Source organism: Scyliorhinus canicula, chromosome 10, assembly GCF_902713615.1.
Source record: "Scyliorhinus canicula chromosome 10, sScyCan1.1, whole genome shotgun sequence".
NCBI classification, from domain to species: domain Eukaryota; kingdom Metazoa; phylum Chordata; class Chondrichthyes; order Carcharhiniformes; family Scyliorhinidae; genus Scyliorhinus; species Scyliorhinus canicula.
This window is the reverse complement of record NC_052155.1, coordinates 27,823,175-27,848,772: the sequence shown is the minus strand read 5'-3', so window position 1 is coordinate 27,848,772 and position 25,598 is coordinate 27,823,175. Positions and strand designations below refer to the sequence as shown.

General features: G+C 48.0%; 1 protein-coding gene across 1 annotated transcript in view; it reads left to right on the top strand.

Moving 5' to 3' along the window:
- The window catches only part of LOC119972912 (26S proteasome non-ATPase regulatory subunit 10-like), a 60,641-nt gene that overhangs the window by 9,668 nt on the left and 25,375 nt on the right, over positions 1–25,598 (top strand). The gene's annotated exons all lie outside the window — the stretch shown is intronic.

Sequence of the window (25,598 nt, the reverse complement as noted above, 5' to 3'; positions counted from 1 at the left end):
TGCATCATATCCGGGGAGATAGTGACATAGCGATAATGTCACTAGACTAGTAATTGAGTGACCCAGGTTAATGCTTTGGGGGCACGGGTTCAAATCCCACCACTGCAGCTGGTGGACTTAAAAGATAGTGTCAGTAATGGTGACAAAGACAACTATAATTGATTGGGTTCATTAATGCCCTGTGGAGAAGGAAATCTAACATCCTTACTTGGTCTGGCCCACAAGTGATTCCAGACAACAAGTTGACTCTCGGATGTCCTCTGAATGGGGTTGCCGACACTCCCGGAATGGCTGGGAGTCTACCGGAATTGCCATCAATGTTTTGGTGGCCAAAGAAGGCATTCTGGGAAATTGGAATGCGCCTGCCGTCTTGCTTGCCAGCACCCAAACCTGCATATTTGTGCAATCACGTCATCGTGCACTGCCGCATCAACGGCTGAGGGAGCAGAGGGGAAGCTATCTTCTGTGTTTGTTTGGTGCGCACCATCTTTAATGTAGGTGGCTGACATGACATGTGCGCATGTCCAGGGCCTGCTCCTTCAATGCTTTACTTGATGCTGGAAGAAAAAATCTTCCAACTGGGAGGGCTTGCCCTCCCGACACATTCTTTGATAACGGTGGGGGGGGGGGGGGGGGGGGGGGGTTGCTTTGAAAGTAAAGTCAGAGATCATAGAATTTACAGTGCAGGAGGAGGCCATTTGGCCCATCAAGTCTGCACTGGCTCTTGGAAAGAGCACCCTACTTAAGACCATGCATCCATCCTATCCCCGTAACCCAGTAACCCCACCTAACATTTTTGGACACTAAGGGCAATTTAGCATGGCCAATCCACCTAACCTGCATATCTTTGGACTGTGGGAAGAAACCGGAGCACCCGGAGGAAACCCATACAGACACGGGGAGAACGTACAGTCTCCGCACAGACAGTGACCCAAGCCGGGAATCGAACCTGAGACCCTGGCACTGTGAAGCAACTATGCCAACCACTGTGCTACCTTGCTGCCCCCAATGAACCGGGATTGTTCCTTGTTTTCCTGAATAGGATACGGCTTTTGCACAACTTTTCTAAGATGATGCATTATTTGAGTGTTGGCAGTGACTTGCCCTGTGGAATGGAATGCAGGACTGCGGTGAAACACTTCGCCCACCCCCCCCGGTTGTCGATCCGGGAGGTTCTGATGTAGGAGCTTGCAGCAGGACTGTACGTCGTATGCCACTCCTCTTCTGGGATCTGTCAGTCTTGTACACAAAGAGGGAGCTGGGTTAGCTAGCAGCCACTCTGCTCAAGCTAACCCTTTACCTAACCCAAACTAGCCCTTTACAGCATGGAGTTTGTGTTGTGTCTTACCATGCACTGACTCATTCCGGGAAGGTACCACTGGTTTGAAAGACTGGCAGTGCTCCACTCTGAGAAGGAAGGTGGAACTCACTGGTTTGAAAAGAATATACCCCCCCGCCCCACACATACACACACACACACACCAACATGGAGCCAGGATGATCCTTGTTTTATGGAATTGTCCCGTACTTGAGGCCACGGTGCCACGTCCTGGGCCGAATACTGTTTCCCCATAACATGCATTTTTGTAGTATCTTCTCCTCTGTTCATGGCTCTAACAGCTTTGGCAACCTGGCAACTCTCCCCCCCCACCCCCACCCCCCACCCAGGCTGTTGTACGGACGCCCATGCCAGAGTGTCCCTTAATGTAATTCTGCAACAGTTGGTCACCCAATCTAGAGCATTTCTATTTAATTGCACCGTATGTGAGCTCTTGGACACTTCCATTCCTGGTTTAGCTCACTGGGCTAAATCGCTGGCTTTTAAAGCAGACCAAGCAGGCCAGCAGCACGGTTCGATTCCCGTACCAGCCTCCACGGACAGGCGCCGGAATGTGGCGACTAGGGGCTTTTCACAGGTAACTTTATTGAAGCGTACTCGTGACAATAAGCGATTTTCATTTCATTTCATTTCACATGGTCCAAAATTAGCCATCACTTCCTGCACTGAAATATCGGAATGATTTCAAGGAAGCGGCTTTCAAACGCGATGTGGCTTGCTTTTTCAATTGCATTCATGCCACACCTCCGCCTTTATTTGACCTCACTTCGGAGAGCTTTAAATGACGGCACTTCCGGAGACTCTCTGCAACATCACTTCCAGGAGATCTTTGTGACTTCACTGCCGAGAGTTTTCCATGAATACTCCCAGAATGTGTCCAGTGAGAGTCGGCAACCCTCCCGCTGAAAAGGCCTAGTAAGCTGCTCGGTTCAAGGACAATTAGGGATGGGTAACAAATGCTGGCCTATCCAATGATGCCCACCACCCATGAAAGAAAGATCTATTGGAAATGGTACTTTAACGTTTACAGCAGTGGGATAATTTCCCAAAATCAGGGAACCCTACAGTGCAGGAGGCCATTCAGCTTGTCAAGTCAGCAACAATCCTCTGCATGGGCCCCCACATAGACCCAATCCCCCGTCCTATCCTCAAAACCCCGTGACCCCACCTTTGGACACTAAGGGACAATTTAGCATGGCCAATCCATCTAACCTGCATGTCTTTGGACTGTGGGGGAAAACCGGATCACCCGGAGGAAACCCACGCAGACATGGGAGAAAGTGCAAACTCCACACAGACCCAAGGTTGGAATTTAACACGGGTCCCTGGAGCTCTGGGTGCCCAGATTTGACTGTGTCAAAATGATTAGAGACAACATGGATTTTAAGAACAAGGAAAGAACAAAGAAAAGTAGAGCACAGGAACAGGCCCTTCGGCCCTCCAATGCTGTGCTGATCACGATGCCCAAACTAAAATAATACCTTCTGCCCTTACTCTGTCCATATCCCTCTATTTCCTCCCTGTCCATGTACCCATCCAGATGCTCCTTAAATGTTGCTAATGTGCCTGCTTCCACCACATCCTCTGGCAGTGTGTTCCAGGCACCCACTACTCTGTGCGTGAAAAACTTACCCCGCACATCTCCCTTAAACTTGGCCCCAGTGTCATGTCAGCAAGTTAAATAAAGACTTGGGAAATTTGACTTGCATCCAAAGTGGACAGAGTGGCTGCAGGATGGGCCTGAACCATGCAGGTACCCAACTGGAGGTTGATAGTCTCGGAGAGAGAGGGGAAGTAGTCCATAATTAGTCTGAATGGACGAGCAGGCCAAATTTGGAAGGGGGAAGGTGAACTGGAGAGACAGAGAAAGTTTTGAAGAGGACAGCAACAGAGTTTTCTTATGTAATCTCGAAAGAAGCCCCGCTGCCTTTCCTGGTCTGACAAACATGAATGTGAAACTTTTCCGGGTTTCTTCCTTGAACAGCTTTCTGCGATCCCTTTGGGAATCACAGACTTGGTCAGTGAATGTTTGATGCAAATATGCAGCGCATGCACAACAGTGAAAAGTATTGTTCTGCTTACAGTCCAGACAGATTGTTCCATACATGAAAAAACATAGGAGATACATAAATACACAACGTAAATACATAGAAAGGCATCGGGTGAATCATCTTGGCGGCTAAGTGTTGACACCGGCGTAAACACCAGAGTGTTTCACGGCGGCGTCAACGGGCCTCTTGGCCCAGCGATTCACTTACCTGAAGTGGGCCAGCAGGGCGCCGGAGTTGCTCTGTGCAGCTCCGGCTGCCAATATGGGGCCCTGCACTTCCGGTGCGGGTCCGCACATGCGCTGCAGCCGCCTGTGGCAACGGCCCCGCGCAACATGGCGGACCCGCACAGCAAGCTTGCCCCAACAAATAGGCCCCCGACAGATTGCACGCGCCCACCGATCGGTGGCCCCCGATCGGAATCCTGACCATCCTGGAGGATCCCCCCCTGTGACGGATCCCCCCGCCCCCCCCCACATGGGCGGCCGTGGCAGCCACCACTCCGAGTGCCCGCTGGGTGGAACCATGTTAGAACCACGCCAACGGGAACTCGGCCAGTGCCGGCGTAGAATCGCCGCGGGTACCTCTTTCAATGGCCTCCGATCGGCACCACTTCGACCCGCTCGCGCGACTGGTGGCGATTCTCCGGTCCGCAGAGAATCGCGGAAAGGCGTCGGACCTGATCGTGGATTTGACGCCCCATACTCCACCCCCGCGCCGAGCGCGATTTCGGCACGGAGGCTTGGAGAATCCCAGCCATGGAGTATATTACTATTGTCATGTTAAGAAATAGGTGCTTAAGAAATGCACCTTTAAGAAATGGGTGTTTATCAGTGATGTCAGTGTGTGGGTGGAGCTGGGCTGTCTGTTAGCTTTTTACTTTCGTTTTGGGCTGTTTGCTGCAGGGTGTGTTTTAGTTTTGTTTTCAGTGTTGGAGCTGAAGCCAGACCAAGCAGGTGTCCTGCTGTTCTCTCTGCCATCAAAAGACTATCTCTTGATGATTTGGTGAATTCAGAATTATAAATGTTTTCAGTAGTGACTTTAACCTGAAGTGCTTCTGTTAAAGGTTTTGGTTTTAAGTCATATGGATGTTAAAAGGAAAGCTTAAAGGATTACTTAGTGTTTCAGTCTTTGGGGGGTGTATTTGAATTAATGGTTGCTAAGATGTTCACTGTATGTTTTAAAAAGGTTAACTGGAGTTCATAGAAGAAACATTGTTTTGCTTTAAAAAAATACTTTTCCATTTCTGCTGTACCACACCTGTAGAGTGGGCCGTGTGCTCCCCATACCACAATCTATTAAAAGTTGTGGGTCACGTGAACTCCATGATTCACTTTGGCATTCTCTAAACCCTGGCCCATAACGCTCTCAGTGAAATAAATGTGTGAAGTCATCGGTTCAGTCCATAAGGGGTCATTCAGGATCTTGGCAACAGCGGAGAAGAAGTTGTTTTTGAACCTTTTAATGCATGTTCTCAGACTTCTGTATCTCCTGAAATTGGAAGAGAGAATAATGCTGATGGGAGGGATCTTTGATTATGCTGCCCGCTTTCCCAAGGTAGCAGGAGGTGTAAACAGAGTCAATGGATGGGAGGCAGGTTTGTGTGATGGATTGGGCTGTGTTCACGACTCTTTAGTTTCTTACGGTTTTGGGTCGAGCAGTTGCCATACCAGGCTGTGATGCAGCCAGATTGGATGCTTTTTATGGTTTATCTGTAAAAATCGGTAAGAGTCAATGTGCACATGCTGAGTTTCCTTAGTTTCCTGAGGCAGTATAGGCCCTGTTGTACTTTCTTGGTCACAGCGTCAACATGGGTGGATCAGGACAGATTGGTGGTGATGTGCACATCTAGGAATTTGAAAACGCCAACCATCTCCACCACGGCACCATTGATGCAGATGGGGGCATGTATAATTCTTCGCTTTCTGAAGTTAATGACCATCTCATTAGTTTTGTTGACGTTGAGGGAGAGATTGTTGTCGTTACACCATGCCACCAGGTTCTCTGTCTCTCTCCTGAATTCTGACTCATCGTTGTTCGAGATCCGACCCACCACGGTCGTATCATCAGCAAACCTGTAGATGGAGTTGGAGCCAAATTTTGCTGCGCAGTCGTGTGTGTACAGAGAGTATAGTAGGGGGCTACTTTGTGGGCCCCGATATTGAGGACTATCGTAGAGGAGACGTTGTTGTTTAAAGTTACTGATTGTGGTCTATGGGTCAGGAAGTCGAGGATCAAGTTACAGAGGGAGGAGCCAAGTCCGAGGTTTGGAGTCTTGATAATAGCTTGGCTGGGATTATGGTGTTAAAGGCGGAGCCGTAGTCAATGAATCGGAGTCTGACGTGGGAGTCCTTGTTGTCGAGATGCTCCAGGGATGCATGGAGGGCCAGTGAGATGGCATCTGCTGTGGTCCGGTTGTGGCGATATGCTAATTACCGTGGATCAGTGCATTCTGAGAGTATGGAGTAGACGTGTCTCATGGCCAACCTCTCGAGCACTTCATAATGATAGATGTCAAGGCCACTGGACAATAGTCATTGAGGCACGTTACCTGGCTCTTCTTTGGCACCAGTATGATGATGGTCTTCTTAAAGCAGGTGGGAATGTGGGAATGGAGTAGGGAGAGGTTGAAGATGTCCTCGAACACACTCGCCAGTTGGCCCGTGCAGGATCTGAGGGCACGACCAGAGACTCTGTCAGGACCCATTGCTTACAAAGGGTTAATTTTCAAGAAGGCCAATATGACTTCAGAAGCTGTGCCCATGGTTCTGAATGTGTCTGAGGCTGCTGAGGCAGTTAACAGCAGTTTGATGGTTTTGTGCTGGAAACGAGCATTGCATGCATTGAGTTCATCGGGGAGCGGTGCGCTGCTGCCAGAGATTCTACTTGGTTTTGTTTTGTAGCCGGTTATGTTGTTTAAACCTTGCCACAACCGACGAGAGTCTGTGTCGTTAGTCTGTGACTCTAGCTTAGTCTGGTGTTGTTTCTTGGCATCCTGATGGCTTTGTGGAAGGGATGGCTAAGTGACAAGGGAGTGGGGTGGGGAGCCCCCTGACCCGTTTGATTACGTAGCATGTGTAAGGGCTGAACAGGCCGATTAAATGGTTGTGTGTTTTCGCACATTTAAAGAGTTTGAAGGCGAATGTTGTGTTTCTTCACGTGACGCATCTGAAGTTGGGGGAATCAGACGAGGCGGAAGAAAGGGTGGGTGGGGCAGGTGTTCCACTCGGTGTTGAATATGAAGATATGGGGGGTGGCGTTGCTGGTCAAAAGAGGGTGGCCTTTAAGTTGGCTGTATCGTAGCCGACCTTGGGGGCAGGTACGTTATGGAGACCGGGACATTGGAGGCGACGCTTGTGGTGCTAGTGAATGTTTATACCCCAAACTGGGATGACGTGGATTTTCTGAGGCGGGGTTTAGGGACGATTCCGGACCTGGACACGCATCGGCTGATTATGGGGAGAGATTTTAATTCGGTTCTGGACCCGAGGCTGGGTCGGTTGTGTTCTAGGCCCATGAAGGTTTTGACTACGGCAAAAGAGTTAATGGGGTTCATGGGACGTATGGGAGGGGCGGATCTGTGGTGGTTGGGGAGGTCGAAGGCGAAGGAGTTTTCGTACTTTTCAGATGTGCACTGGGTGTACTCTCAGATAGATTTCTTTGCCCTGGATAAGACACTGTTGGCGGGGGTGGTTGGTTCGGAGTATTCAGCGATCGTGGTTTCTGACCACGCGCCACACTGGGTGGATCTGCGGGTGGTGCAGGGGAAGGCATAGTGGCCGCTGTGGAGGCTACATGTGGGATTGTTGGCGGACAAGGGGGTCTGTCACAGGGTGAGGGTGGCTGTTCGAAATTATGAGGAGCTGAATGATACAGGGGAGGACACACTGTGGGAGGAATTTAAAGTGCTATAAAGTGGAAATTATTTTGATTCAGGCACGTAGGGGGAGAGTGGAATGGGAGGAGAGTCTGAGGTTAGTTGAGGGCATCCTGAGGGTGGACAGGAGATACTTGGTGATGCTGGAGGAGGTGTTGCTAAAGGAGAGACAGAGGTTCCAGATGGAGTTTGGGCTGGTGTCCACAGGAAAGGTGGTAGGGCAGCTGCAGAGGGCCAGAGGGGAGGATTAAGAGTATGGGGATAAAGCAAGCAGGATGTTGGTGCAGGATGTAGGGGCTGGTTTAGCTCACTGAGCTAAATCGCTAGCTTTTAAAGCAGACCAAGCAGGCCAGCAGCACGGTTCGATTCCCGTACCAGCCTCCCCGGACAGGCGCCGGAATGTGGTGACTAGGGGCTTTTCACAGTAACTTCATTGAAGCCTACTCGTGACAATAAGCGATTTTCATTTCATTCATTTCATCGGTTGAGGAAACAGCCGGCGGCGAGAGAGATTGGAAGGGTGAGGAATGAGAGAGACATGGGGGGTCGGAGCCGGAGGGGGTGAATGGGGTCTTTGAGGCCTTCTATCGAAGGTTGTATAAATTGGAGCCTTCGACCGGGGAGGAGTATATAAGGCAGTTTTTGGATGGGCTGGAGTTCCCAAGAGTGGGGGAGGAGAAGGTGCAGGGATTGGGCTGAGGGAGGTGATGGACTGTGTGGGTTTGATGCAGGCGGGGAAGGCACCAGTCCAGATGGGTTTCCAGCTGTGTTTTATAAGAAGTTTGGGTCGGAGATGGGGCCTCTGCTTGTTGGGATGTATTATGAGTTGATGGCAAGGGGGGATCTCCTCCCACACTGTCGCAGGCGTCCGTATCAATGATTTTAAAGAAGGATAAAGACATGGAGCAGTGTGGGTTATACCGTCGATTTAGCTGTTAAATGTGGATGCAAAGTTGTTGGCAAAGGTGTTGGCATCGCGGATAGAGGATTGTGTGTCAGGTGTGATAGGGGAGGACCAAACAGGATTTGTGAAGGGGCGGCAGCTGTTTGTGAATGTATGCAGAATGTTCAACATTATTATGATGCCCTCAGAGGGGCAGGAAGTGAAAGTAGTGGTGGTAATGGAGGCGGAGAAGGCATTTGACCTGGTGGAATGGGCATTTCTGTTTGAGGTGTTGGGTCGGTTCGGGTTTGGAAAGGGGTTTGTATAAGGTGCCAAAGGCTTGTGTCTGGACAAATAGGATTAGTTCGGAGTGCTTGGGCTACACCAGGGGACGAGGCAGGGGTGCCCACTGTCCCCGCTGCTTTTTACTCTGGCAATAGAGCTGTTGGAAATGGCACTTAGGGCTTCAAGAGGGTGGAGGGAGATTGAGCGGGCAGGGGTCGTACACGGGGTCTCTTTGTATGCAGACGACCTCCTGTTGTACATTTCCTTTTCATAGGATCATGGAGATCCTGGGGAGTTCAGCTGCTTCTCAAGATATAAATTGTATATGGGGAAAAGTGAGGTATTCCCCAATAAATGTCAGGGGGCAGGAGAAGAGGCTGTGAGAGTTGCCCTTCCGGGTTGTATGAGTGAGTTTCTCTATCTTGGGATATAGGTGGTGCAGAGTTGGGCCCAGCTGCAGAAGGTGAACTTGGCATGATAGATGGAAGGTATGAAGGTGGGCTTCAAGAGGTGGGATGTGTTGCCCTTGTCTTTGGCAGGGCATGTACAGACAGTGAAAATGACGGCGCTGCCCAAGTTTCAGTTCGTATTCCAGACCCTCCCCATCTTTGTTCCTAAGTCCTTTTTTCGAGAGGTGAATAAGATGATTTTGAGGTTTGTGTGGGGGGGAAGGCCCTCGGGTGAGGAGGGAGTTTCTGGAAAGGGATCGCGAGGGAGGGGCTGGCTTTGCCAAGTCTGTTGAATTACTCCTGGGCAGCAGACATTATAATGGTTAAGGAATGGGCGGTGGAGGCGCCGCCGTTAGGGGGACCAGTTTGAGGGCACTGTCGTCTGCGCCATCGCCATTCTCGCCGGTCCGATACTCCATGAGCCCAGTGGTGGCATCAGCATTGAGGGTTTGGAACGAGTATAAGCAACACTTCGGACTGGAAGACATGTCTCTGTCGGTGCCAATATGTGATAATCATAGGTTTGCCCCAGTGGGGCTGGACGTAAGGTTTCGGGGGTGGCAACAGGTGGGGATAGAGCACTTAAGGGAATTGTTTGTGGGAGAATAGTCTGCAGGCCTCTGGAGCTTGAGGAGACGTATCAGTTGCCTAAGCGAAACAGGTTCAGGTACCTGCAGATGAGGGACTTTATTAGAAAAGAGGTCCTTTTCAGAGCTATCAAGTGCTGCAAGACAAGTTGATGTCCGAGGACAGCATTGGGGAGGAGAGTGTGATCGAGACATATGGAGAATTGATGGATAGGGAGGGCGCTCCTGTCCATCACTGCTGCCTGGTTGTATTATCTGTGGAGGTAGATGGTGTGCACCGCACTTGCCTGAGGCCCACTCCAATTTAATTTAAGGATGGGTGCAAAGCAGAGCTGTTGTGCTGTAATTTTTACATTAAGCCCTGCTCTGCTGCACTGAGCACAATTGAGCCCATGCTTTCTTTACCCAGAGGCTGGATAGAATGTGGTACCTACCATCACAAGGAGCAGTTGGGGCGAATAACATAGATGCATTTACAGGGAAACTAGATGCGTACATGGGGAGGAAGGACTAAGCAGATAAACTGATAGGGTGGGACAAAGTAAGTGGGAAGAGACTCATATGAAGCATAAACACCATGATGGACCGGTTGGGCTGAATGGCCTGATTTGCTGTTTGAATTCAATGCAATTCTGTGTAATGTAATACATGTTCCTGTGCTATAATAAACCCATTATGTCTTTCTTGGTCTGTTCTTCTTGGCATTTGTAATGAAATATTACCAGTAGCTCGCTCTTTTCAATTTTCTTGATGGTATCTCTCAATTTACTGTATTGTATTGATACAAGAAATACTTTATGACCCCTTTGCCAGTATTCCCATAATGTAATTAGGTTTTCCTTATCTTGAGCACAACAAGACTGTGAGTCATCTCTAAGCTCATTTTCTGAGGCAGCGAAAGAGCAGAGGGCACAGTTACACTTGAAATGGTGCCAACGGTCAGGAAGCAGATCGAACCTGAACCGGTGAGTTGGTCCAACTCCGCACTGCCACGTTGAGTAATGGTCTTACAATTAGTCCCTAGAATTGTCCAGGCAGTGGTCCATTTACCTGGGAGGGGCTGGGCAGGCTGACTGGAGGCCAGGCACTGCTTATGGGGAGAGCGGAATCAGAAAATGAAATAAAACAGATGAAAATGACCTGTGTTTCTAATCTCAGTTCAGGGAGCTCTGACAGACTGTGCAGGTGCGTTGGCCGTCATGTACGGATAAGATCAGGTTCAGCTTTGATCCACTCCATAGAACCAGCCAGGGCACCCTGTCAGGTCTCCTGAATGAATGACTATTTGAATGAGGTACTATAGAGCTACTGGGGCTTATAGTACTGAAGACCAACCCCTATCACCACTTTCTGCAAACAAAGGGAGAAATTTGAATAGGAAGCAAGGAATAAAAGGCACAAAACGCATGCATCTGTACACTGAAAACATACGTGGCCACTGATTTAATGAAAGTAAATCATTTGTGTGCCTTCTAATTTGCTCTTAAATTTAGCTGAAATTCCTCAAAACCAGCAAAGCGAGGGAATTGAAACTGCAGTGTGCGCTGGCAGTAGAAAGAAAGCAGTTTGAAAGCGTGGGTAGCCTTTTTTTATGTTGGGGTCCTATTCAATTCTTGGAGGGCTCCCTCAATATAAACTGAACAATTCCATAGGCGGAATATTATTGAGGCGTCGGGGACATCCTGCCTTCTGGCTGGAGAACCGGCGGGAGATCCTCAATACCTCTTTCCGGGAAGATCTGCTCAAGCACAAGCTAATCAGGCAGTGATACCCACTAGTGAACCCCCTTCTGGAGTCACGACCCAAGAGGTGGAAGTCCTGCCTAGAGAGGGCTGCCTGTCATGCAGTGACCGGCAAACTGTTGTGCTCAGCAGTGCCACTGGGGAGTCCATGGCAGCTGCTGGTAGGACCTCCTCGCAGAGTCCTAGGATTGTGGAGGACTCAACCACAGGTAAGTAGTGTGAGGACCACAAGGTGACAAGCAACTCTGAGATGACAGGCCCGTTTGCAGCTGGGTTAATACGAGCAATGATGGGGTGAGGCCCTTAGCTGACCAATTAATGTCCTCAATTGGCTGTGGGATAGGAAGGTCAACAATGGGCTTAATTCTGGTGGAGATGGAACTGTGGTGACGTTCAGGTATGCCACCGCCCCCACCACATGTCCTTCTCATCCCCAGGTTCGCCACCAGCAACAATGGAAGATTCCGTCCCACAAAGTAACCAGCAGCAAATTAATAATACTCAGCAGAAACTGCAAATTAAGACCTAGTTGGCATGGTTTTATCTTCAGCGGAGTCAATGTTTGAAGCTATCAAGCATCTCACCAAACTTTATCCATGGAGGGGAAATACCATGGTTTGATCGCTGTCAATTACGGACCACCCCGGTTGAACCTGAAAACGAAGACATTGAGTCACCATACCGTCTGTCAGCTGAATACCAGAACTGATGGCAAACTAGTCAAAGATACTGCCATTACCGAGACAGATGTGTATCTGAAAAGGGAGTTTACTCACAGGAAATCTCAGAGGAATGTTTGTACTTCATTATTTCATCTCCTTTCATGTTCTATCCCCCTGTCTTCTTGGTGGGATCTGGTTCTACATATTCGGGCTAAGTTACCATGGTGGCCATTTTTCATTTGGTCTCATTATTCAACCTATTCAACTGTGGAGGCTAATCCTCATCTTTTGCTCTGAGCGACTGGGAGGGGGGTCAGCAAAGGGTTTGAAATTCAAGTTGTAACAGTGAGGCAGTGGCCTCGCTACTGCATTTTGCTGTGTTCTCCATCCCTATTTGATCCAAATTGAGGGAAAAATCACACAGGAGAACACAGCCCCCAGACAAAGTAAGCCTGGGAGAGAGAGCGAGAGAGAAAGAGCAGATGACATTCAGAAAAATGCAGTGTTGTTGGGTGTGTGTGATTGCTGTTTTAATAAATCATTCATTAGTTTGCTGAATGCCTTAGGTACTTGACCCACAAAGAAAGAATTCTAATTAAGAATGAAATACAGAATACAGCGTGCCCATAATTCCTGGTGTTTGTACCCGTGGGTAAAGGACACTTGATCCAGTATTTTTTCCACCAGATTTCTGCTACAGACAGTGCCTTAGTCTATAGCACAAACATCAGACACGGTGAGCACAGAATCCTCTGTATTTTAAGTTATTAATATTAAGATAAGTCCGTCCGATATAGAACAGCCATTTCTGATCTGAGTGATGGTAAATATTGTAACTCTTAATAGCTGAAAGGGGAGGACTTCAAAATAATAATAATAGCAATAATCTTTTATTGTCACAAGTATGAAGTTACTGAAAAGCCCCTACTAAGCTGGTATGGGAACTGAACCCACACTGTTGGCCTTATTCTGCATTACAAACCAGCTGTCTTAATTGTCTAGCCCACTAAGAAATCTTTATGATCTTCTTCAAACACAATGGGCGAGATTCTCCGCACTCCCGACGGTGCGGAGAATAGCGTGGCTCGTAAAATTTTACGGCCACGCTGTTCCGACGCCCTCCCGCTATTCTCCCCCCCCCCCCCCACGCCCAACTCCCGACACGAATCGCTGCCGCCGTTTTTTTACGGCCGGCAGCGATTCACAGCTGATAGATGGGCCGAGTTCCCAGCCCTTTACGGCTGATTTAAGGAACGGCAAACACACCTGGTCTGGCCGTTCGTAAAAACGGCCGTAAACACTTGCATTTTATAACCATGGCACCGATTGGCACGGCAGTACCACGGCCGTGCCAAGGGTGCCATGGGCCCGCGATCGGTGGGCACCGATCGCGGGCAGCGGGCCCGATGCCCGCGCACTATTTGTCCTTCCGCCACCCCGCAGTATCCATTCGCGGGGCGGCTGAGGGGCATCCCGGCCCGCGCATGCGCGGGTTTCGCGCAAATACGCGATGACGTCATCCGCGCATGCGCGGGTTGGAGTCTTCCAATCCGCGCATGCGCGGCTGACGTCATATGACGCGTCAGCCGGCGCTAACTCGGGCAAGCGGGCTTAACGAAATTCGTTAAGCCCGTGATGCCGGAGCTTACGGCGTCAGGCTGCTAGCCCCAACCGGGGACCAGAATCGGTTCCTGGTCGGGAAGGGGGGGGGCTGGCGTCAAACCCGCCCGGATTTGATGCCAGCCTTACGATTTCTCCCCATATGGGAGAATCTTGCCCCATGTTTATCGGTCCTATTTAGAAACATCCCCCGATATTTTGGTTTTTATCCCAAGTTGACTCCCAGTCACACTTTACCTCCCATTGTCTTGACATTTTCATTTCCTTTTCAAGTATATCTGATGCCGTTTTGAAAGTTAAACTTGCTTCCACCTCCTGCTCAGTTCTTTGCTGATCCACTATGGAGGCTGAGGGAGTGGCTGGCACATTGCTGAAAATCCATTTGTCAGATGTTAGCAGGGTTAATTTTGGGGAGTTTCACCCTAATTCGGGGAGAAATCGTTTTTTCACAATGGTCTTCCAATCGCTGCCTGCAACCCAGAGAAGATCAACGCCCTTGAAGACGAACCAGTTTCCACAGGTAGTTAGTTCCTCATCAGATTTCCAAACATAGGCACCCCCCCACCCCCCGAGAAGACCGCCACAGATTCCCACCATGGCATTCTATTGGTTTATTGTGAACATATAGAACATACAGTGCAGAAGGAGACCATTCGGCCCATCGAGTCTGCACCGGCCCACTTAAGCCTTCACTTCCATCCTATCCCCGTAACCCAATAACTCCTCCAATCCTTTTTGGACGTTAATGGCAATTTAGCACAGCCAATCCACCTAACCTGCATGTCTTTGGGAGGAAACCGGAGCACCCGGAGGAAACTCACGCAGACACGGGGAGAACGTGTAGACTCCCCACAGACAGTGACCCAGTGGGGAATCGAACCTGGGACCCTGGCGCAGTGAATCCGCAGTGCCAGCCACTTGTGCTACCGTGTTGCCCAAATTAATTGAGGTTTTTTCTCGTCATAAATAAGTCCCTTTGTACATATTCTCAGTCACTGTAAACGCCACACACCAAACCGTAACGGCCCAGTGTCTGTGGAAATGTCTGCAATTGCTTGGTGTATAATTTGTAATACTGTAGACATAACTTTCGGCTGAAGCCTCTGGCTTTATTCAATATAGACTTTGTGTTCATTAAAGTGAGGGGTGGCAATTTCCTCATTCACCGTCAATATTGGAAACCCTTTCAGGCCAGGGTGAAGAGGCCAAACACAGGAGCTTCTTCTGCTCTGCCCCAGTGGTCTGCTTTCATCCCAGCCTCAGGACAACAGTCACTACTACACCAGTGGGACATTTCCATTTCCCACACCTTCTATCTTCCTCTCGGTCGCTGCATGACATGCCTTCCGGGGAGGGGTGGCATAGTGGTACTGCCATTGAACTAATAATCCAGAGACCCAGGGTACTGCTGTGGGGATCTGGGTTCAAATCCCACCACACAGATGTATTTTAAATTCAATTTTTAAAATTCTGGAATTAAAAGCCTAACAATGACCGTGAAATCATTGTTGATTGTTGTGAAATTTAGTTCACTAATGCCCTGTAGGGAAGGAAATCTGCTGTCCTGTCTGGCTTACATGTGACTCTGGACCCACAGCAATGGGGTTGACTCTTAATTGCCCTCTGGAATGGCCCAGCAAGCCATTCAGTTCCAAGGCAATTAAGGATGGGCAACAAATGCTGGTGCTTGACAGCGACCCGCACATCCCATGAAAGAATTTTTAAAAGCTTTCCCCTTTGAGGGGGAGAGCTAACTAGTGGTGATTTAACCTGAGGATCACCAAACCTCAGGCGAGGGGCAAGGTTGAGAAGACAGGGCCTTCATGAATGACTTGACAACAAGGACACCTGCGTCAGGCTCCTATTCATTGGCCACAGTTCCGCCTTCTACACCACAATCCCAGGCAACCTCATATCAAAACTCCAAAACCTAGGACTTGGCTCCTCCCTCTGCAACAGGATCCTCGACTTCCTGACCCATAGAACACAATCAGTTAGGATAAAGAACAACACTCCCTCCATAATAGTCATCAATATCGAGGCCCCGCAAGGTTGCGTACTTAGCCCACGACTATATTCCCTACACACACACGACTGTGTGGCAAAATGTGGCTCCAACTCCATCTACAAGTTTGCTGATGACACAACCATAGTGGGTTGCATCTCGAATAAAGATGAGCAAGAGTACAGGAGGGAGATAGAGAACTGAGTGGAGTTTAGGGCAGCACGGTAGCATAGTGGTTAGCACAATTGCTTCACAGCTCCAGGGTCCCAGGTTCGATTTCCGGCTTGGGTCACTGTCTGTGCGGAGTCTGCATGTTCTCCCCGTGTGTGCGTGGGTTTCCTCCCACAGTCCAAAGATGTGCAGGTTAGGTGGATTGGCCATGCTAAATTGCCCTTAGTGTCCACAATTGCCCTTATTGATGGGTGGGGTTACTGGGTTATGGGGATAGGGTGGGGGTGTGGGCTTGGGTAGGGTGCTCTTTCAAAGAGCCGGTGCAGACTCGATGAGCCGAATGGCCTCCTTCTGCACTGTAAATTCTATGAAACAAAAATTCTATGAGTGGCGTAACGAAAACAATCTCTCCCTCAATGTCAGCCAAACTAAGATGCTGGTCATTGATTTCAGGAAGCAAAGTATTGTACCCACCCCCATCTGCATCAATGGTGCCGAGATGGAGATGGTTGACATTTTCAAATTCCTAAGTGTGAACATCACCAACAGTCTGTCCTGGCCCACCCACGTTGACGCTACGACCAAGAAAGCACAACAGCGCCGATACTGCCAGAGGAAACTAAGGAAATTTGGCATGTCCACATTGACTCTTACCAATATTTACACTTGCATCATAGAAGGCATCCTATCTGAACTTTGGAGATGTTAAATGAGGCGACACAGCCTAGTCCATCACGTGAACCCACCTCCCATCCATTGACTCTGTTCACACTTCCTGTTGCCTGGGAAAGCGGGCAACACAATCAAAGACCCTCCCATCCGGGTTTTCCTCTTTTCCAGCCTCTTCCATGGGGCAGGGGATGCAAAAGTCTGAGAACACGCACTAACAGATTCAAAAGCAACTTCTTCCCAGCTGTTACCAGACTCCTGAATGACCCTCTTATGGACTGAACTGATCTCTTGATGCATCACCCCTATTGAGTAGTACTACACTCCGTATGCTTCACACGATGTCCATGTATTTACATTGTGCATTTATCGTATGTCCCAAGTTTTGCTTGGATGGAACGATCTGCCTGGACTGTATGCATGCAGAACAATATTTTTCACTGTACCTCGATACACGTGACAATAAATCTCAAACTAAACCTAACCTCCAGTTATTTCCAGTTATTTCTCCTAACGGCATGATATGTGAGGCATTGGTCATTGTTCTTAACAAAAAGTGTATGATATATCTCCCACATTCTGAGTGTATTTCCACAATGCACAGATGTACTGATATATACCTTTGTTAAAGGTGAAAATCAATCATAATGAGTATTTCAGCTGATTATCCTATTGACCTTTTTGCTGTAAAGCTGGGTCTGAATCTGAGTGATTGGATGAAAGTCTCTTCTGTCTGTTAGCAATAAGGCTCTATTGTAGGACAAATTTGAAATTTCTCAATCAAATTTGTAATGGGGATTGACCAAAGCACAAAACTCAGTAATTCACTCAGACTGTGTTGCTGGGGGGAATGGGCTTCCACAGCTGGGGCTAATACAGGTTATTTGAGCAAGTCTAGCTAAATCAGGATTCAACTTTCCACTTGTTTAGTTATTAAAATGAATGTTGGAAGTAAGGACAGAATTGATCAGTTCCCCACCAACTCCTGCAGGCCCAATACCATTTCACGTTCAAATGAGCATTGATCGGCAGAAGGCGGGACTTCTGCCTGTCACTTGAAGGAAGACCCGCCTTGGAGAGCTGTCAGCGAATCTGATTGGCTGAATGCTCTCCAGTCATTCCAGGAACAGAGCTGCAATGGCCAGAAGAGATACTGCAGGTAGCTGCCTGGTGGTAAGTACCGGGAACCAGAGGAAAGGTGAGTGGCAGGGTTCAACGGGGTGCATGGATGGGAGGGATGGTCTGGGGAGTTGAGAGGGGGGGGGCAATCAGGATCTCGGGTGATAACTCGGGTGGGGTTTGGGTGGGTGGGGGCAGGTCTGGAGGTCACCAGGCCCTAAGGGGAGGCCACCTCAGTCAGAAGGGAAGGCCACCTACCCACCTTTTCCGCCAGAGATCTAATTTTGTTCAGTTTCGGGTCCCCGTCCCTCCCCTTGATCTATCATCCAGCTGTCAGCCTAGAAGTTGAGGCTGGGTGAGACAAGGCCCTAAAGAAAAGACCCTGGGGGCTTTTCGCAGTAACTTCATACTTGTGACAATAAAAGATTATTATCAGGGGCTGGTTTAGCACAGTGCGCTAAACAGCTGACTTGTGATGCAGAACAGTGCCAGCAGCGTGGGTTCAATTCCCGTACCGGCCTTCCTGAACAGGCGCCGGAATGTGGCGACTAGGGGCTTTTCACAGTAACTTAATTGAAGACTACTTGTAACGATAAGTGATTATTATTATTAAGTGGCCATTAAGTGATGATTGAAGGGCTTTAATTGGGGCCAGGGTGGTGTTTCTGTCCGAAGCTCTGCCCACGCTGACCAGGTCAGGGCAGGCAGGATCCTGGAGGGAATCCATGCAGTTTTATGCCTCCCAACTCCCCAACTCAGAACCCACTGAGGAAGAGCGGGGGCGAGGTGGGGGAACGTAAAACTCTGCCCGACACATAATCTTTAAAAGGGCGTAACTTTTCAAATTCAAATGAGGATAATACATTAAATATACAAATAACAACAACTTGTAGGGTGGCACGGTAGCACTGCTGTCTTACAGCGCCAGAGACCAGAGTTCAATTCCAGCCTTGGGGTGACTGTGTAGAGTTTGCACGTTCTCCCCGTGTCTGCGTGGGTTTCCTCCGGGTGCTCCAGTTTCCTCCCACAGTCCAAAGATGCGCAAGTTAGATGGATTGGCCATGCTAAATTGCCCCTTTGTGTCCAGGGATGTGCCGGTTGGGTGGGGTTATGGGGATAGGGTAAAAGAGTGGGCCGAGATAGGGTGCTATTTCAGAGGGTCAGTGCAGACTCGACGAGCCAAATGGGCTCCTTCTGCATGGTAGGGATTCTATGAATCTATGATTGCAACGATATAGGGCCTAGAATAAAGTGAGCAACTAACCTCTGTTATCTACAGATACGACTTTTCATGAAATGGTGGTGTACAATGGATTTATATTCCCGAAGGATATGCTCATGGATATTCAGGGTTGCACTGTCACATCAAAATAAATCATTCTTCATTTTTCCTTTCATGAACGTGCTGTGCATGGAAATAAGGCTTTCAGCAGCAAAAAGAGTCTCACCATGAAAGGTCATTGGGATGACAGGGTATTGCCAATAAAACAGCTTGGATTTAGAGCTGACCTTATAAATGCACTTGTCTTATATATTCTGGTTGGAGTTAGTTCCCCACTGCTAATACAACTACGCAATGAAGTTGAGTAGGGGAGGGGAGAGGAAGAGCCACTGAAGTAACTGAGTACGGATAAACACTTGGAAAATGTTTAGTTTTAACCCCATTTTAGTGCAGAGGAATGTTTCCTTCAGAAAAGCTGGCTGTTTATGTTCCATTTCTGAAAAGGTGTGGAGGGAAAATCTTTCAGAAACTTTGAAAAGGAAGAATTTAACTGACCACAAAAATGTAAAACTGGACAGATTCACCTATTTGGGGTCTTGCTGAAAGCAAAATAGAATCATAGAATCCCTACAGTGCCGAAGGAGGCTATTCGGTCCATCGAGTCTCCACCGGCCCTTTGGACAGAGCGCCCTACTTTAGCCCATTCCTCCCGGTATCACGGTAACCCAGTAAACCCACCGTACCCTTTGGACACTAAGGCTCAATTTCGCATGGCCAATCCACCTAACCTGCACATCTTTGGACTGTGGGAGGATGGTAGCATGGTAGCATAGTGGTTAGCATCAATGCTTCACAGCTCCAGGGTCCCAGGTTCGGTTCCCGGCTGGGTCACTGTCTGTGCGGAGTCTGCACGTCCTCCCCGTGTGTGCGTGGGTTTCCTCCGGGTGCTCCGGTTTCCTCCCACAGTCCAAAGATGTGCGGGTTAGGTGGATTGGCCATGCTAAATTGCCCGTAGTGTCCTAAAAAGTAAGGTTAAGGGGGAGTTGTTGGGTTACGGGTATAGGGTGGATACGTGAGTTTGAGTAGGGTGATCTTTGCTCGGCACAACATCGAGGGCTGAAGGGCCTGTTCTGTGCTGTACTGTTCTAAATCTAAATCTAAATCTAAATCTAAATCTAAATGGTTTTGGACACGTTTCGCAGAGTGTTTCTTGGAAGCTGCCGCCAAGCTTGCACTTAGAGTCATTTCTTGCTGGCAAGCCCAGCAGGAAAGGCTGCTCACAGATCAGGGCGCCATTTTGTCTGTGGGGAAGAGGGAGAAGAGGGTCCGATACCCTCTCCTCCCCCCCCGAACCTCAGGGTGCCTTTCACCCCCCTCCACCTGTTAAGCACCTCCCTACCCCGGACCTGATCTCTTTCGATCCCAACATGGCGCCCAGGCACCCTGGCACTGCCACTGTGGCACCCTGGAAGGCTCGTAGTGCCAAGTTGCGCTGGTGCCAGTGGGAGTTCCAGGTTGCCACCCTGCACTGCCTCTGACCACCCGGGGGTCACTAATGACCTGACAGTCCACCTCCCCAGGTGCTGTTATGACTGGCCAACATTTATGGAAACCAGCACTAAATGGCAACTGGCGAGGTCTCCCAGGCGTAGCTGTTGGGTCGCAGGCTAATGATATCACATGTAAACATACTGATGATAATGTATTAATTTATTCCTTCAAAGGAAAGGGGATTTAGTGATATCATGCTTGTGTTGTAATTCACAGACTGACCACTAGGAGTCTCATTAGTATATTAGTGAATGTTAGAGTCAGGTGACCTCAAACTGACTAGGGAGCTGGGAGAGAGGTTGCTTGTGCATGTCCATACTGTTATTCATCTGTCTTTTGTATATAATAATAATCTTTATTGTCACAAGTAGGCTTACATTGACACTGCAATTAAGTCACTGTGAAAAGCCCCTAGGCGCCACACTCCAGCGCCTGTTCGGGGACATAGAGGTAAAACCCAGAATGTCCAAATTACTTAACAAACGCGTCCAACGTGACTTGTGGGAGGAAACCGGAGCACCCGGAGGAAACCCACGCAGACACAGGGAGAATGAGTAGACTCGGCACAGACAGTGACCCAAGCTGGGAATCGAACCTGGGACCCTGGCGCTGTGAAGCCACAGTGCTAACAACTGTGCTACCGTGCTGCACTACTTGACCCATTGTTAATGTTAATAAATTGTTTATAGCTTTAGCTACAAGTGTTCTTGTAATATAAATCAGGCCATTGAACAAGAACATTACAAATATTTTAGTTGTGTTGTGACATCTTCTGGACATGGTATGCATATGTAAAGAAGGACGCTTGTATGAATTGGCTTCATCATCTCACTTCTATTTGTTTAAGCTTAACACTTCTGTCCTTGTTCCCAAAGTACAACCAGCTTGGAGCATGCACGATCTCTCAATCAGTTTTAATAGTAGGACACCATGCAATTAATATTAACCTAGTATAAACTAGGTCGATATAAAGGTTTAGAAAAAAAGATCCCCAAAACAGTGGAGGCAAGCATTATAAAGCATTCATTTGTTTTCCTTTACCCCTTTATATAATGTTCCATTGATTACAAATTTAGTCATGTTTAATTCATGCGATTAAGCCAAGAACCTCATTGTAGCATTAATTTAATGGAAAGAGAAGATTTCCTTTGTTTTATTTTGTGCTGTTCAGTGGGACACAGATCATTCACTGGCGCTGCAATCTTTTTGTTCATCTTCTTCGAGGTTCCTTCAATTCAGAGTGGTCCAACACATTAGCTACTAGCGATCTGTGACAAAATGGGAATCTTGATTGTGTTTTGGACCAGCAAATATAAATGAGTAATGGACATCATGCAATCTCAATCCTCATAGTCACACAGTTTGCACATATCCACTTTTACTTTGCGCATTTGATGGTGAAATGGTGAGATGAAGTGAGATTGAGTGAATTTTTTATTGGCGTACTCCCATGATGTTGCTGGGGAGTGGGTTTCAGGGTTCTGACTCAGTGAGGATGACGAAACAGCAATACATTTGAAATTCAGGATGGTTTATGCTTTATGCATCCTCATTTGTGTTTGTCCATAGATTTCTGAAGGTGGGAGGGCAGGTTAATAGGGTAGTGAAAAAAGCTGATGGGACACTTGTCTTCATCAATTGAGGCATAGATTACAAAAGCAAGGAGGCCATGATGGAGCTGTATAGAACTTTGGTGAGGACACAGCTGGAGTACTGTGTGCAATTCTGGTCGCCACATTATAGGAAGAATGTAATTGTGATGGAGAGGATTGTAGCCATCTGGTATGGCCACTTACAAAGATTCCTGGAAAATATGGCCACCTGCAAAGGACCATGGGAAATATGGTCAATCCAGGACTCAGACACTCAGAGCTTATGTATATTGGCAACTCAGATAACTAGACGCTATCGAAACCCCCAGCTACTTTGCATTCTAATGGCCCATTTCCCCAGAACAAAAGACCTGTACTCAGGTAACAGATACAGAAACAGACTCATTGGCGCCACTCCCTTTTCTCAGGGAGTCCAAAAAGCCAAGGTCAATGACCACTCAGGACATGCCCCGCCATCAAAGCACTCTCCCTTTATTGGCCAAAATCGAAGGCAGTAATCGAAGCCTGCCGAATTATTGGGTCCAAAGCTAAGGACCGCCCAAAAGAGGGCGAAATCCCAGAAGGATAAAGAGAGACACTGCCATGTGTTCAGTTTCTCTTTGCCCCGGCGCTCGGTCTCTCTTGGCCCCGACCTACACCTAAAACCAAATGTAGCATCAAGACCAGAAGACAAGTTCAAGACCAATGATCGCTACCAGACGGATGAGCCCAGCCACGCAAGATCCGAACAAAGGCCTTGTTCCTCTGAATAAAGCCGGGTGTCTGAAGTTAAGTACAGGTTGTTGCAGTGTTAGGTGTAATTTAGCCTGTAGTGTTTTATGTTGCATGTCGAAGTAATTCTTGTGTGTAAATAAACTATCATTGAACTTGAACTAACTAACGGGTTGTTTGGTCTTTGATCGATACCACCTTCTGGTGGTATCTTGTGCTGGTGACTCTGAAAAGCAATATCATCATTAATAACTGTTGTATCAGTATCCAGTTAAAAAGAGCAACAGGATGCAGAGGTGATTCACCATAATGTTGCCTGGGATGGAACATTTAAGTTATGAAGAGAGGTTGGGTAGGCTTAGGTTGGAGCAGAGAAGACTGAGGGGGGACCTGATCGAGGTGTACAAGATTATGAAGGGGCATGGACAGGGTGGATAGGGAGCAGCTGTTCCCTTAATTAAAGGGACAGTTACGAGGGGATTCAAGTTCAAGGTGAGGGGCAGGAGGTTGAGGGGGGATTTGAGTAAGTACTTTTTTACTTAGAAGGTGGTGGTGGTCTGGAATGCAATGCCTGGGAGGGTGGTAAAGACAGGTTCCCTCACATCGTTTAAAAAGTACCTGGATGAGCACTTGGCAGGTCATAATATTCAAGGCAATGGGCCAAGTGCTGGCAAATGGGATTAGGTAGGCAGGTCAGGTGTTTTTCATGTGTTGGTGCATACTCGATGGGCCAAAGTACCTCTTCTGTGCTGTATTATTCTGGGATTCTGTGATTAGTTTATGTATTTAGTGAATTTTAGTTCTTATGTTTTAAGTAGCGTTCTGCTGGTCAAAATTATTATTTAGTTATGTGATCGGGTTACAGAAGTGGGCTCAACACTTTCAATTCTTGATTAATTCTGTAACTGAACTATTGTTAAGTGATAAATGGTCACAGTTCATGTGCAGGAGGTCTTGTGAAGTTCTGGGCGAGCACAGTTAAACTCTAATATGGTCAGAGGAATCTATTTATTTAACCTCCCAGGCAGAATGTTTCAGTCTGAGGGAGGTGCCGCAAAAATTAACCATAGCTCTCATCAGTGACCCAAAGGAGACTGTTGGTTAACCAATTAAAATATGCTGATTTGCGCAGCTGGCCAGTATGAGCGGGCAGACACACGCAAATCAGGCACTGGCTGTCATTTGAGATTTCAAATGCTGATAGCTTTGTGTTGCCTAGTTTTCCACTGAATCAGCCTGTGCCAATCCTGTGCTTCGTGTGTAGACTTGAATTTGGAGCAATTCCAAATTGAGCTCTAACTCAAGATTAGTCAATGTTGCCGACAGATTTACTGGTTAAAATTTTAATCAATACATGTAAAGAAACCCAACAGGTGCAAATTCCACTTTTGTTAACTGGACTGCTCCTGTTGACATCTTTACCACCTTCATTGATCTACATTGACCCACATAATCATTTGTAAATGTTATAAATTCTTGACATCCATGACACGGGATAGCCCACCAATTACCATGTAATGGAGCTCAGTTGAAATTCCAGTTGCTTTGCTGGGCTCCAGTTTGTCAAAGCTTTGCTTGCCTGGTGGGGCATTGAAGTCAAGGAGCAGATTTAGAACATTATGAGGCGACTTTCAAAATTCCGAGGGATCCAGACAGAGCAGATAGAGTGTGAGGGTCAAAATAAAGAGGATGTAGAGATCACGTCATCAGCAAACGATTCCTAAACACTCGAACTCTACCATCTAGAAGCACAAGGGCCGCTGAGGAGTTGGAATAGCGTTGCCTGCAAGTTGGCCCCTAAGCTACCCACCATCTTTATTTGGAACTAATATCGTTGTTCCTTCACTATTGCCGGGTCAAAAAACCTGGAAGTCCCTTCCTCACAGGATTCTTGTCACTATACCACATGGATTTTGGCAGTTCAAGGCCAGGTCGGGATGGGCTATAAGTACGTCCTTGCCAGCAATGCCCACAACCCACTAAAGAAAAATGAAGAACAAAAGGTGACATGAGGACAAACATTTTGACAGAGAGAGTGGTCAGGATCTTCTGGAGTGCACTGCCCGAGAGTGCGGTGGAGACTCAATCGCCACTTTTGAAATGGTTTCATACTTTTTTGCTCGGGACCCATTTTTGCCAAATGGTCATCCCTCGCCGGCTGACCTTCGCGACCCACGCCACCCGAACTTCACGGCCCGCCATTTTTGCTTACCTTTAATTTGGCAGGTGAGCCTCCTTGGATCTCACTTGCTTTGTCATTCAATGCTTCTGCTAAGAACATCAGCTGAGGATTTAAGTTCTCACTGCATCCGTTGAAAAAAATTAAGAAGATTTGTCCTCAAAATAGTCTTTGAAATGTTGAAGGTTTTAAACTTTAATTTGCCAGTACTTCCCTGTATATAACACACATGAACTTTGCATCCTAATTTGCAGTGGCACAATGAATAAACGCATACCTCAATAAATCATATTTATACTGCTTTGTTCCTGATTTTAGATTCTTCTTAATTGTTTGTTCACCAGAGGACCTGGAGCTCAAACCAGCAATGCTGGCAGCTACAAAATGGAGGGATCTCTCTCACGCCAGGGCACGCGATCAGTGTCCGGGGCATATGACCTGCTCTCTGCCCCGCTTCTGGAGAGAAGACTCCATCGATATTTAAAAAGAATCTGCTCCTGGGTCAGCGCGCTGACATCAGGAGGAGGCGGTCTGCCTCACTGGGCTCCAGGCTTGCACAGTGCTGAGGGGGCATGCAGCGTGGGACGGCTGACATTCTGAAAGCTGCTCACGGCCGGAATTTTTAAACGCCAGTCGCAGCCGTTGGGCACTTTTCCCACGATCGGGAACCAATGGCCACGCAGGTCACGACCCCGAGTTTGAAAACGACTTGTATAAAAGATTGGTGAAATTGAATTTGGGGCCTGCTGGAATGTTACTAACTTTTAAATTACTGGATTATTCTGAGATGTCTCAGAGAAATGGTTCTAACATTCTATTCTTGGGAGGAAGGAGCTGTCTTGGGTCAGCTGTCTGTTGTCTTTATA